The 15,756-nt window shown below is 36.9% G+C and overlaps 1 long non-coding RNA gene across 1 annotated transcript; it reads right to left on the reverse strand.

The window, feature by feature from the left end:
• Positions 1-1,837: 1,837 nt before the first annotated feature.
• On the reverse strand, positions 1,838-11,911 carry LOC125325071. The gene is made up of 3 exons (XR_007203193.1): positions 11,768-11,911; positions 5,929-6,001; positions 1,838-4,105 (listed from the first exon to the last, which is right to left on the reverse strand). It is a non-coding gene; the product is annotated as an uncharacterized LOC125325071 (long non-coding RNA).
• Positions 11,912-15,756: the final 3,845 nt, after the last annotated feature.

Genomic DNA, 15,756 nt, shown 5'->3' on the forward strand with positions numbered 1-15,756 from the left:
AAATCTACCAAAACATCTTCCAGCAAAATAAACAGAGAAAAATTAAAAGGCCTATTATAAAAGTAATAAAAGCAAAGCACAGAAAATAACAAACAGAACTTTGTTACCCAATTTCATTCTCTTATGCTGAAAAAGTTTGAGAGATACAATGAAAGAGTCTGGCACTAAAATAAAAGTGTGAGTAAAGATAATAATAATAATAAAATAATTCCTTAAAGAGATAAACTGAATCCATTTTATACCCAATCAAGTGTATTGAGAATTATATTAACAATTATAAGTTATTTTTTCATGGATTTTGTACCAGTATTTTATATGCCTAAAGAAACAGAGTCTGCAGGTGAGTTTCTGATCTATTGCATGTTCTGTTAAAATTTTTTTGAAATTGGACTTTTCATTAATTTAATGAAAATAGAGGATGAGAAAGATCACGGAATCACAGAATCACAGAATAACGAGGTTGGAAGAGACCTCCAAGATCATTGAGTCCAACCCATGCCCTAACACCTCAACTAGACTATGGCACCAAGTGCCATGTCCAGTCTTTTTTTAAACACATCCAGAGATGGTGACTCCACCACCTCCCTGGGCAGACCATTCCAGTACTTTATTATTCTTTCCGTGAAAAACTTTTTCCTAATATCGAGCCTATACCTTCCTTGATGCAGCTTGAGACAGTGTCCTCTTGTTCTGTCAGTTGCTGCCTGGTGGAAGAGACCAACCCCCGCCTGTCTACAACCTCCTTTCAGGAAGTTGTAGAGAGCGATAAGGTCACCTCCTTTTCTCCAGGCGAAACAATCCCAGCTCCCTCAATCGTTCCTCACAGCCCCTCACCAACCTTGTTGTCCTCCTCTGGACACACTCAAGCATCTCAACGTCCTTCCTAAACTGAGGGGCCCAGAACTGGACACAGTACTCAAGATGTGGCCTCACCAGTGCCGAGTACAGGGGAAGAATGACCTCCCTGCTCCTGCTGGCCACACAACTCCTAATACAGGCCAGGGTGTCATTGGCCTTCTTGGCCACCAAGGCACACTGCTGGCTCATATTCAGTCAGCTGTCAACCAGCATCCCCAGGTCCCTTTCCACCCAGACACTGTACAGCCACACTGTCCCCAGCTTGTAATGTTGTTGGGGATTTTTGTGGCCAAAATGCAGAACTCGGCACTTAGACTTATTAAACTTCATCCTGTTGGACTCTGCCCATCCATCCAATCGATCCAAGTCTCTCTGCAGAGCCCTCCTTCCTTCCAATAGATCAACACAAGCTCCCAGCTTAGTGTCATCTGCAGATTTACTAATGAAAGACTCAATACCCTCATCCATGTCATCAATAAAAATATTGAACAGAACTGGCCCCATCACAGATCCCTGAGGGACACCACTGGTGATTGGCTGCCAGCTGGATGCAGCACCATTCACCAGCACTCTCTGGGCCTGACCATCCAGCTAGTTCCTGATCCAGCAAAGAGTGCTCCTGTCCAAGCCATGGGCTGCCAGCTTTTCCAGGAGTATGCTATGGGAGACAGTGTCAAAGGCCTTGCTGAAGTCCAAATAGACAATGTCCACAGCCTTTCCCGCATCTACCAGGCGGGTCACCTGGTCATAAAAGGAGATCAGGATAGTTTCCTGAATATGCTCATGGACTACATTTCTTCTTTTCCAGCAAAAATGAACAATGGATATAATGTGGCAGAAAGGAAAACTTCAAAAAAGTAAAAATTTAATTTGAATTTTTGTATCCTGCAGAAATATCCTGTTTGTGTCCTGTATAAGTTAAGAAAATAATTACTGAAAAGTTTGCTTTACAGAGTTTGCAAAACAAATGCATTTCATTTTGTACACTATTTTTGCAATAAGTGATATATTAAAAGACAAAATTTGAAAGCATACATATAGTTCAGCATACATACAGCATCATTAGGTTAAGGCTAAGGAGAATTTGATTTCCCTTTGATTTTGAAATGGAATATGTGTGACTGATCAGATCTCCTCATACTAGTTCTTATGAATTACTGATTAATTACTGAAATGTTGACTTTCACATTTGACCAATCACTTATGTCATATTTCATCTCTGAAAGAACTTTCATGCTTCCTTACATTCAGTCTCATGTGGGAATGTGCTCTCCATAAACATCTGCCAGCTAATATATTATCCAAAATGTTTCTTGTTTATTTTATGGCTAAAAAAGAATCTTTGTAATTAAGCTGTTGTAGCACTAAACCCATTGTATTTTGGGCTATCTGTTGTTGCCTTTATTTTTGTACCTGCTTTGATTTTGGGTCTAAGTGTCTGTTTTCCCCTATGTAAGTTTTTTGGGAAGAGGGTTCACTTTATTTCTCTTTGCAGAGAATCTGAGAAAGTAGGTGTTAGTACATGCTATCCATCTGATTGATCCTAGGCAGCATGGTAATAGCAATGGATGAGGAAATAATTAGTCAGCTTCTTCAGAGTTTGCAGATAACTATGTTCTTAACACTATTATTGCTATGGCAATATTACAGTATTTCACATTAGATGTCAAAAAAATGTGTAGTTGTACTAGGGCAAACCAAAGGTTCACACAGCTCAGTTGCCTTCAGCAATGAGCAGAAGTAGATGCTTAGCAGAAGAACAGAATAAAAGAAGAACAGAATAAAAGTTCTGTAAGCTACAGTTGTTCTGAATATTCTTCCAGAGACTCCTGTTAGAGGCTCAGAAGTTCCTGAATGAACTGTTTCTCTGTATCTAACAAACCTCCAAAGATTTCTATGCAATGAATGTGACAATTGTCCAGTTAAAAGCATCTACACTTTTGGTATTGTAAACTCTCTGGCAATACATTCCACAACTTAGCTAAATGAAATTATTAAAATTAGTGTGATATCTTTCCTACCTGAATTAAAATTAGATGTTTGTCATTGTAATACACAGTTGTCAATGTGTTGGACAAGGTGCTTATTCACATACTTGTAGCTTGGCACATATTTCTGTTCCCTTTGATATGCCATCATTTAAACAACGTATCGTGTCAAGATTCTGTCCTTGGCACTTGCATTGCTGCTTTCAAAGCAAAATAAAAAATACAACTGACAGCATTCTACAGCTATAATGACTTAGTTGTAAACTGCCTTCTGTTACCTAGAATATGAAAGAGGCAATAGAAAAAGTTTGTTCCATCCCCAGAACAATTCCTAACAGAATCTCACCAGATTTGATGGGGATGCTATGATACATTATAAGGACAGCTAAAAACAATCTCTATGGACTTTCATTGAAGTTTTTCCATCATTCTTTCATATCCTAATGACATCATAAAAACATTAAAAGATTTAGTCTCTTCTGAAGTGGCTGTTTTGGCATCATAAAACACAAGTTTTGGACACAGAAATGTCACAGAAAAGCCACAAAAATATGTAACTAGCCACTAAACATGATGCCAACATTTCACATTCAAGTTGTCGTCCAGGTTCCATGTACTTCCTTTTAAGGAAAATTTCATGAGAATGGGGAATGGATGTTTCCCATATTCAACTTCTTGTTTTCCTGAAAGGTACAATTTTATTCCTCTCTTTTAAAACTGACCAAGGATTCAGACCATAGGTATCAAACGAACTCTATATAGAGGCTCACAAAAGACGTTCAGCTTTGCCAGAGTTCTTGACTTTAGAATTGCTTGGCAGTCAAGGTGGTCCTTGTTCATACAGTCTTCAATAAGCATGTGTCAGCTTCTGCCAAATTACTGTGATACTAATGGGTGACCACAGCTGATCCCAAATGGCACCACTCTTAGTGGAGGCCTTTACCTCGGAGGTCACATGGCCCTTGGAAGAAAGAAATTGACTTTCTAAATTTGAGGAAACAGTAGAGTTGCAGCAGCAGAGTTGGATGACTTCTGCTTTCTCTGTGTAGATGTAGAAGGCATGAGTAGGCCCTCGGTCTGTGGGTGTCCAGATTATTATCTTCTCTTTAGTATTGCCAAGTCTATTTAAATAGGCTGAAAAAATGTGTGTTGGTGGGAGTTTTTCCTTCACTCATCTCACTCATGAAGCAAGAATTCCTGATGTAACCAAGTGCTCTCCCACATGCACTGACAGCCACCTACTCATGGCAGATATTGAACTGAAAAGAAGAGAAAAAGCACAACAAAAAATAGAAAGCAGTCCTCCAGAAAAAAGTGAAATATTTCATCTCTGAAAAGGGGGAGCACAAGCCCTAAACCTGAACCACATTTTGATGTTCAGTAAGCCCTTTTATGTCTTTCTGTTAGGCATGAATAATATCCATGCATGGGGATAGCCCTTTAAAACAGAGCAATTAAATTTTAAGCATACATCTACACCCAGACTGACTACACCCTTTCTATCTCCATCCTACTTTCTTCTTGTCACCTTGCACTCCATTTGCACTTACCACTCTGAGTAATTATTGACAAATATGTGGTTCTTTGTTGCTGGAACAGAAACTGCTGGTCTTTCTAGAATTTTGAGGCCAAGAGACAAGGTATGCTCAGCCATAAAAGATGCTTTCCTGCAATCATTTACTGTTCTCTGTGTAGGGCTGTGTAAGATCATCTAGTAGGCATAGACATCTAACACTTTGAACAAAAGGAATTGAAATATGAGATGAAGACCAAGTAAATGAAAGAGACAACAAATATACAGAAAGTTGTCTTTCACTTATTAAATATTTCTTATGAATACTTTAAAAAGGATTCTTTTTTCCCCCTTTATTTATATCTCAAGGTATTATTTGGAGTATGCAAATGTGATGTGTTCCAGAAATCAAACCTGGCAACTCATAATCACATCCTGCTGTATATGATTTGATATTCATAGACAATCATTGTCACTGACAAAAGCGTGTATGTGGGAGAGGTGTCTATCATTCTGCTGTACAAATTAATCAATAAAAAAGTGTGCATGAGAGTGCTATGAATAGAAGTAGGTATCAGTATATTTTCCCTTGGGAAGATAGATAATTCGTTTTTCATTTTTTACTCCATGTCTCCAACTTGGACACTTTCTTCAATGTGTAGCTTAAGCCTCCATCTCTTGAGTTTTCCTGTCCCTCCCTTTTTCCTAAATCAGAATATTTAAATTTGGAAATATATACTAAACACAGAGTATTTTATAATAGCTTTATAATTTGCCAACTACGTTTCTAAAAATGTGTTCTCAAATTAACTAAAAGATATACAGAGAGATTTATATAATATTATTTTCTGATAAGGTTTCCATTTGGAGATATCAGATTAAATAAATTTTATGTCTTGAAAGTTATCATGATGTTCTGATGTTACAGAATCCTTGTATCTCCTCCAAAGAGTCAGCCCAAGTGGGCCGTGCTTCCTCTTACCAGATAGAACTACGTGTTTCATAGGTCTTAGGAAAGCTTTTGTTTCTTGAACAGAAAAATTAATAATGAACTACTTTTCAGATTTGCTCAGTGGTACCAAGGTACAATGGATTAAAGAAATTTGTTTTCTTCTTTGTCATAAATTTGAAAGACCGGCTTATCTCATGTTCCTTTAACTCCTCATATTTTGTGAAGCATTTCATGTGGTTTTTAACACTCTTTGGGTGATCTATGGTTAAATATGTCATATATCCACAAGCTGACATACACTTTGGATGACATGCATAAGAATATTTTCCCAAATCTTTGAAGACTGTGTAGAATATAAACACCGATCTGGAGGTGAGGGAAGAAGGGACGGGAAGAATGGGAGAACTTCCGTGACAACAATACTTGTAAGGAAGTCAGTAGTTTACTATAAGCTATGGGGAGAACCATGTCCTCTTTCATGCCAAAACCTACCTTGTTCTTTCTATTCAACAGTCAGCTAAAAACTGTGCCCACTGTTTTGATTATAAGGCTAAAGAGGAGTTCACTCACATGCTCCAAGATCATTCTGTAAGTGGAAGAGTAAGTGATCATCTTACCTTCATAGAGATTCTTTTTCCAATACAGAAGACATATGTTCACATTTTCTTTATTCAAAAGTTTTCTTCTGTGCTGAAAAAGTAAGCAGAGTGTTTACTTTTATAAACTAGGTCATGGACCTTGTTATGAAGGCCTGTCCTGTTAGCCAGCAGTTAGTATATTTTAGCCCATTACATCTTTAAACATCAATGGCCTTCAATATTTTTTTCTGAAATAAGGCTAGACTATAATATTTTCCCTATAGTCTCTGCCTCTGCCTTCTGTCAGTACTGGAGCTTTGTTTTCTTCAAAAGGTAATGGATAGCGGATAGTTTCCCTGTGCATAATTAGTTTAGAAAAAAAAATAGTATAGAAATTAAAATACCTATAAAAATTTGGCTATCAGCCTGTTCCAATCTGCTACTGTACTATGCTCAGCTTTTAATCTGAACACAAAAAAATATATTAACTTTCCATCCTCTGATGATGATGTCCTGTTTGGACAGTCACGTGTTTTTAATGAGGCTAAGGTAGTGTTTTGCAAAAAAATTTAAATTTCTTCTTTTGAGCTTTTCAGGCATAGGTGGCCTTTTATTATTTGGCTATAAACATCTGTTATCAATTCAGAAATAATTATCTGTTGCTCTTTTTTAATGCCAAATTAACAAGGTCTCTTGTTAACAAGGTATTACCAATTTTTTTTTCTTAATCTTTCTAACTAGTAGTCTGCTGGCTACATTACATAAACGAGAACATTATGAAAAGCATAGTTTAATATTACTTCTGTATTGCATGATTTTTGAAACACACAACTTTGAACTTCAAACCATTTTTCTTAATTCAGTTGTTTCTTAATGTTTTAATTCTAGCACTGCAAGGACTTTGCACTGTTCCACCTTAGGATACACCACCTTTTGATTTTTGTGGTGTGGGTTTTTTTGGGTGTGGTTTACTGTGTTTTTTTGATGGTAGTTAGGTTTTTTGCTGTAATGCTTGCCATCATCTTTTCAAGATACTCATAACTGTAAACCCACTATAATCACTACAACAGTGATTATTTACACTTGGATTCATGAAGGAGTCCATCTACAAGAGAACTCCTAATTGGTAGTTCTTGAAAACACAGATATTCCATTCTAATTAAATTGCTACACTGACCATTCTGTTCATTGGGACAACTTGTGTGAGCAAAGACTTGAAAACACTAGAACACTAGAAAGAACATACTAAAACTACTCTCACACTTTTTCCTGGTCTAAAAATGTGGAAAGCAGTGTAGGTTGCACTGTTTTAACACTAGAAGAGAATTATAAATAGATGTTGCTTCAATAATCACTCTAGGGTTACCAGCTATATATCTAGTCATTTACAAACTATGAAATATAAGGCAATCCCTCATTAAAAAAGGGGGAATATATTTGATGAAGAGATAAAAGACACAAAATCATAACGATTTCATGTCTAGTTGCCACATACATTGCCTAAAAGTAGAGTTTCTCATACTATAAAAATTAATTCTGTTGGCTCAGAGACGTTTCACATATGCAGAAAATCCAGGCCATTCCTGTGAAATTCAACAAGTTCTGAATTTCACACATCACGATGTAGCAGTGCTCGTTAGCATATAATAGGATCTAAATTTGGAATATGCAAATGTGTAAAGACAAAAAGTGGCTTAATGAGGATGAAGATCCTTGCTGTCACTCTTTTTAAGTAAGTATTGAAACACTGAGAACACCAGTTTTCATTTGGTTTTGTAAGGCTGGCTTTTATAAGAATGAAAATCTACGTCCCTGAGTAGTCAATACTTCTCAAGCAAATGTAATGGGTCCTGTTAGTTTGTATTTGTAAAGCATTGTCTCTTCCAAAAACAAATGTGGTAGAGAATGCAATGTGCATGCTACACAGAAAACTCAGGGAAAATAAAATAGTTTTGCTGTATAAGTAATAATATTGAAATGAGTGGCAAGACTTTTTAAAATTCTCTTTTAATGGAGTACAAATTTGATTCTGATAAATACCAATTAGTTGGAGCACTGCTAAATATGGAGGAATTCCAGTAACATTGCACTACTGATATAAGCTGCAGAGTAGAGCACAGTTAGTGAATTGTAATAAAGAAAAAGTTGACTGCTGAAAATGGTTTTAACATACTTTCAAAATAACTTTTCTATTAAGTTCTGGTTCTTACACCATATACTTCATTCTCATTAACCATTCAATCTATCAAAATATTAGTGCTGACCTCAAGATACTTTTTTTCAATCGAAATAACTAAAATTTCACAAAAAGGACTCATTTATTCAGGGACTCCTAAACAGATGTTACAATTTTTGTTGTAGATATGAATAAATGACATGGAAAGAACTAAATACTATGCAAAATGGAAAGTACTGGGGTGAGTTTTGGCAAGGAAAGAGACAGTAGGATTTAAAAACAACAGCAAATAGGGATTTTTTTCTAACTAGGAAAAACACGCATTGACTGAGATAACATTTTCTAGCAGTTTCTCCTAGTGGTGCCATTGAGAGAATTTGGGACAAGAAATGCTCCTTTTAAAATCAATTATGTGAGATTTTTTCCCATTACAGATTTGTTCTATCATATATATAAACAAGTAAGCTTTTAAATTGTGGATATCAGAAATCCTGTAAAATTGCAGTAAAATTTCAGTAAATTCAATGCTTAATTCTTCTGTGAGTTTACTACTGTGAAAAAACAGGTCAAGTTGCTTTCAGTCTGTGACCTCTATGTATTTTCTTGATGTAATTATGCCTTTCAAACTTGTATCTACATCTCAGAACTCATTTCTTGTAGTTTCTTGGAAGGAACAACAATGTTTCTAGGCACCTGGAAAGCAAAAATAGTCAAAGCTATTGTTTTAGCCAAGGCCATGCAAAATGACTAGTTCTTCAGTAAATGTTTTAATTTTTATAATTTTAATTTCTGCAAACCCAAACTGACATTCTCAGATCATACCTAATTGTTCAAGCATGGCATGGTGAGAAAGAGGAAAGAGCAGAGACTTCATGGCTGGGTGCAGACAGCTGCACACACACAGTTTTTGTGCAGTGGTCTAGAACTGCAGAATGGCATTAGCATAGTGTTCAGTGTAAACTGGGATATGTGTCCTATTAGTGAGGCTGATTAGCTCAGGCTGAGCACTGCTCTGCTGCAGCAGGCTGGCTCAGAGCTCAGTCGCAGAGGACACATACACGTAGTTTTACCAGAGATGTAGATATACCCTCAGGCAATGTGACCTAAACATTGCATTCCTAGCACTAGGTTTTCATATTTCTGTTCTTTGGAAGGAAATCAGACATTGCTGTTCAGATAAGATTCCTGTAACTGTTATGTTTGGCTAAGACAAAGAAAATGACTTCTCCATCACTGGAATTCAAATCATGTCACATGTCAGCTACTTAAAAACTACATGGATGATAGGCAGTTCAATTTGTGTTCAGCTGTAACAGGTTTTGTGAATCTTCAGTTGCATACACTGTCATTAAATTTCAGCATTCACATTTTAATCTTAACATTCCAGCATCTGAGCAAGTTCGTTGGAAAGAAGAGAACAATCTTGACTCAGTAATTAGCCTATGATCTGAGGACTAGAAAATTATGGTGAAATTTCTCATGAAAAGGAAAGAGATTGTTTCTCCTGCACTAAGAAAACATGATTATTAAGAGACATGGGAGAATGTGCAATATAGGGAATTTACTTTTTGTACTTGGCTAATTAAAACATAGATATATATATATATTTGGCTAACTAAAGAGTAGTCTGAACTTTGAACTTCTAACTGATAGCTTTAGCTGTATCTCAGCATAAAAGGCAGTTCCCCCAGAAAAAAGTGCTTTTTTTAGGAGCATATGGCAGGTTCTAGGCACAACTAAACCAGCCCTTGGTGAAATTCAGTGGGAACATCTGTTCAAAGAACCTACTTTGAAATTAGCCCAGACATTTGGACAAACCTCAGTTCCATGTCCAGCTGCTGTGGTGCCAAATAATGTAGGAGAAAAAAGGCAGGAAGCAAAGCAAACCTGCATAACACATTCCACATCTTCTTGGACTCACAAGTCTACAAGTAAGTGGCATTACTTACTAGGGAAGATAAACACTTATAAATGCAGGGAACAGACTCAAGGATCTAAGTTTAACTGAGTTGGTTTTCCATGTAGCTAAAATCTTTCTGACTTAGTAAAAATCAAGAGAACCAAAAGACATAAATTGTGATTATATAATGTGACTTGTCCAAGCTTAGATATACAGAATTTTTGTAGCAATTGCCAAATTGTGTCAAAAGATATGTCAGCCCTTATTTCAGATTATAGGTAACAAGTAAAGCAGAATTTCCAGTGTCATACACATGGATGTGTATGCAAATGTAATGATGAAAGTAGATTTGAATATTGTATGAAAATAATTTGCAATGCAACTAAGAACTTTTGCTTTCAATATGAAATTTCCAAAGCGTTCTTCATGAGTAAGACAGAGAAGGTGGTGGAGGAGGAGGATGTAAAATAAAACTGTCAATAGAGGATTGTTTAGTCACTAGGCTAAGGGTACACTATTACTAAGGAGGAGAGAGTTATACATGCAGGATGCTTTAATTAAAATCTGTATTTTCATAGCAGGGCGGGATACTAATTTAGGGCAGGCTGTTATAAAGTGAATCACGCTAGGTTTTTATCATGCCCCAGGTACATCTGCTGACTTTCTAAGGCATTGTCTGCCTGAAAAATCATGAGCTGGCATTTTTTTTAAACTTTGGTTAGAGTTGATTTGATATAGTGATTTTTTGTTTCCTGCACATGAAAACTGTGGAGTATGATGCTTTAAATAGTTCTCTCCTGCTTCCCAACAATACTTAATATAAAAAGATTCAGTGAGAAAAAGGTAAACAGGATTCCTCCGCGGGTCTGCTTTATCCAAAACCCACTTCTCCATTTCCATTCACTACACAGAAGTCCTTATCCACATCACCCCGCTCACTCACTGCCATTTGAAGCCCCAGCCAAAAGACCCCATGGAAATGCTAAACCCCTTTGACCATCATCCTTTAACTCTGAGAGACATGGCTGCCCTGCTGTCAAGCCTGCAGACTTAGGGAAGGGGCTGTCACTATTCAGCTGTGTCTTGAGATTTTGTGACCTTAGAATCAGGAGAAATCATGGTGGCAGGTGAGAGTCTGGATTTTGGTTATTCAACTTTTTTTTTAGAAGGTTTTGCACTGTCCTCGCTCCTCATCCCCCTCCCCTGACCTCTCTCTGGGAGGTTGACTACCCCTTGCATATCAGGCTGCTTCTTAAGGCCCCTTCAGACTTTTCAGACCAGCTAATTGTTTCTTGGACATCATGTATGGGAAAAAGCCTAACAATAAAAAGCATAGTTAAAACGACTCAGTAGCTTTTAATTTATGCATGCTGCTATTTTGGGATCCAGATCTGATAAAAGCCAAAATACAAGTATTATTTATTTTCTTTTCCTTTCCATGGGGCCAAAGAAGAACAAAATTATAATCCCTTAGGTGTACAAATAATATGTGCTTGTATTATAGCAGCACTGACAGATCCCATCTGTGATTAAGCCTCCCTTTTAGCAAATCATACCAACACATACTCTGAATCACCCTGCAGAATCTAAAGCTAAAATAAGCTCATACCAATGAAACAAACTGCTGAAACTGGTTTCAGTTAAACCAAGCAATTGGAGAGGAAGCAGCGGCAGTTCAAAGGTCTATGGTTCAGGTAAAATTGCATTATCCATTGCTACATAATAAATATTTTAGATCTCCTTAATCAGGATGGTCATAAGAAATAAATATTATGTTGGGGCCAGATGCTGACAGATCTTACCTTCCTGTATTTCAAGATGTCCAGATGTGATCGAGCTCAAATCCTGAATTCATATAGACACAGCATCTCATCACTGGGCCTCAGCCAGACGAAGAGCTCTTCTTCAGGACACTTGGATCTGATGATGTCTTTTGAAGTAAACATGTCTAGACTAGTTCTTTGGTGCTATGTACAGAGATTACAGGAAACTAAGCCTAGCACTGGTTTAAATGACCCTTGGAAACACAATGACTAACAGCACAAAGTTATCTTATTTTGCCTGCTGTTGCCCAGATTTTATGAAACACATTGAAATTTCTCATGGTTTCCATCTGAAAACATTAAAAAACCCTCTTGAGTAGGCACAATTCAGCCAAGAATGTCCCAAAAACTGAACAGACCTCAAGAAACACATTTGCAAACCCGCACAAACATCTGGATTGTAACAAAAGGCAAATCTAGCAAATGTAGCCAAATGCCAGCTTTTGTTAAAGACATTTCTTGTAATTGTAAACAGAGTTGCTCATTTGATAGACAGCATCTGTTGCATTTTCATGAACTTTGAACATAAGTTCCCCACTTCCTGGATGGTTTCACAACTTGATGGCAACCTCCCTTTGTTTTTTATTCTCATTGTCTTGCCATATTTGTATACACAAGATCAGTCTGTTAAAGACTCGGAAAAACAATCTCCTGGGGCATCCAGCAGTAGTCCATTTTGACTTGTATTTGTTTCTCAATTAAGCCTGTAATCCTTTGAATGAATGATTCTAATATAATTTATCAGAACTGCAAGCATTCATGTCACTGCTGTGGACAAATGGTAACACAATTGTATTAAAGATCTTTCACTGAACAGCTAGGTCCAGCTCCAGTTGCAGAACTGGTAAAATGTTAAAAATGGTGGAGAAGGAGATTGGGTTTTTGAGAGCAAACTTTATAAAATATAAAACTGCAGAATGTCTGCTGACTATTAGCAGTACACTGGGCTGGCACCCAAAACCGGAGAAATGTTTTCAATCACTGTCAGAATCATTGTGGAGAATTGTAAGCAGCTGATAAAGGCCTTTTGATCTATTTCTTCCAAGCCTCCTATTAACTGTCTTTTGTCCTTCAGCACATATAATTTAAATGTATAAATGCAATGCATTTTAAAGATTAACCATCCTAGAGAGAAAGAAAAAAATGTTATAAAACATTTCTCTTACTCTTCTAAAACACAGTGGAAAAGCATCATAGAATAGACTCAGAATTGTTTAGGTTGGAAAAGAAAATCATTGAGTCTAACCATTAACCTAGTGCTGCCAAGTCCACCACTGAACCTTATCTCTAAGAATCACATCTTCAAGTCTCATAAAATACCTCTGGGGACAGTGACTCAACCACTTCTCTGGACAGCCTATTCTGAAGCTTGACAGACCTTTCAGTGAAGCAATTTTTCCTAATATCCAATCTAAAACTTTTCTGGCACAACTTGAGGCCATTTCCTCTTGTCCTATCACTTGCCATTCTCTTGATTTGTTCCAGGGGACCAGAACAGAACAAAGGATTCGAGGTGTGACCTCACCATTGCTGAGTACAGGGGGACAACACTGCTCTGGTCCTGCTGGCCACACTATGGTTGATCCAAACTAGGATGCTGATGGCCTTCTTGACCACCTGGGCACACTGTCATCTTGTGCTCAGCCAGCTGTCACCAAAAGAGGTACTAGAGATCCTGACTGCTCTGTTCTGCTTCCTTGTGCTGTAACAGCACTTGGTTGCAATCTTTCAAGTTGCCAGGTTCATGAATGCAAAAGGAAAAGATAATTTTTGTGCTGTACATGTTAAATGGAGAAAGATACTGCTCTTTATTAACCCAAAGTCTACTTAAAATGAAGTTGTACAATAAGACTTCTAATAGTGCACATCATGTATCTCACCACCACAAGCCCTTACCTAGAATACATTTTGTATGTTGGAAGGAAGCAGACCAGTTCCATGCGCATGCTGTGATATCTAAACTCTTTTAAATTTGTTCACCAACATCTTTGAATCTTATTCTTCAAATCCAAGCTGCATTTTCACAAACAATTTATTTTGAACAGAAGAATGAACAAGTCCAGTTTCTGAAAGTAATGCATCACTGAGGTGATGGCAGCATCACCATCACAACTGATACCTTGGTTTAGTGAAGTACTGCTGCAACTTGAAAACTGCTTTTACTGCTCTGGTTAAGGAAGGAGATGTGCTAGAAAACAGACTGACATTGTTTTCTTCTTATCTGGGTAATTGTGCATAATCCAGGATTTTATATTACATGTATTATATATTATGTTTAGTATGTGGAGACTGTAATTATAGTATATTGTGTGCATCAACATCAGAAGGCAATTTAAATTATAAGCAACTCTTCAAGGAGAGTAGAAAATACACCAGAAGATTGTGCAGGTTGGGAATAGATTTGCTATTTTATTTTTGCCCTGGTGTTTACCCCAGGATGATTCAGTACCTGCTTTTATTTTTTTGAATACTACTTTTGCAGTGACATTATATTCCAGCTACCCTGTTTGTGTGACCTGAATTTGCACTTAATGCAAGTGAGTTTCAAACCACTCTGGAAGAATATGTAGAATTGGCCGAGATGTACAAAATTGTATAGTGATTGTGAACACTTCATAGAATCATAGAATATCAGGTTGGAAGGGCACCTGGAAGATTGTCTGGTTCCAAGTTTCCTGGCAAAAACGTGGTCTAGAAAAGTTTGTACTGATAGGCTTTAAATAGGTTTGACTTTCAAAGAGCAGATCCTTCCTAATATGAGATTAGTACTTTAGGAGCCTGTAGTTAATTCAAATGACAAAGCAAGATGGAAAAATTTGAAATTTGCTCCAAAAAATCATGAAAAGAAGCAACATTTTCCTTACTTGCTTCTATTAAAGATAATTGCATTGTTAAAAATAGGTACAAGTAGGCAGCTGTTGAAGAGATAGATCACTGATATCAGTAACATTTCTCAATTTTGAGCTCAAAGTGATGATCTCAAGGATGTGTCTCCAAGGCTCTGACTCAACAGCTGCTCAGGGCTTGGTACGTGCCTGAGAGTCAAGGCAAGCTGCTTGTTTGGCATTTCTAAGGATTTCTGCACATTTGAATTATTGACAGCTATCTGTTAAAAACCAGTGGTAGGTACCTGCTCTTCAGTGACTGCCAAAACAGATAAAGGAAGCAAGAAGTTGTGTCAGAATTTTCAAAATGGACCTCTTGAAAACAGAGACAAATTCATTATTTGCCAAACATATTTAATACCCAGCAGTTTCCATTAAAAAATAATTTTTCTGCTTTTGTCTCTGGAAATGTACTGACAACTGATATATCCAAATACCATGATTAAGCCGGCTGAGCTCCTTTCAGTCTAGTAGCACTTTTGATGTGACTAGCACATGTGTATGTGGATATTTACTTGCCATCCTGGGAAAGTCAGCCTGTGGACATAGTCTAAAGAGGTAGTTTAAAAGATTCCTGATGGATGAGTTCTCCTGGATAACACTCACACCCTGAATGTAGAATAAGAACATTCATAGGAATTCTACATCTAATATATTTGACAGGTTATATTATTTGTTTTTCTGTTTCCAACTGACTTAGTCTTACCAGAATGAAATTACTGAAATTGATAGAAACATTTACATAAGACCTCTCTGTCATAAAAGATTCTCAGATTTGCTAAATTAACCTATAAAATCTTTGAAGATTGTATGAAAAATGAATGAACTTTGTATACATGAACTTTAAAAATTGCATTAATTGTATGTACCATCTTTTTCTTGTGGAAAAAGGTCTAACAACAAAAATAATAATTTGAACTCTCTTTCTCTGCTTATAAACAGAAGGCAGTAAAAAGTCTTCATGTATTTTATTATTCCTAACTAAAGAATTTTATATCCAGAGCTAAAGGTGAATCCACATGACAAGCTCGCATGAGGACATTTGTGCTTTATGCAGTGTGCTATACCATTGTCTCAGTTTTA

The sequence above is a fragment of the Corvus hawaiiensis genome, chromosome 4 (assembly GCF_020740725.1).
Source record: "Corvus hawaiiensis isolate bCorHaw1 chromosome 4, bCorHaw1.pri.cur, whole genome shotgun sequence".
Lineage (NCBI taxonomy): Eukaryota > Metazoa > Chordata > Aves > Passeriformes > Corvidae > Corvus > Corvus hawaiiensis.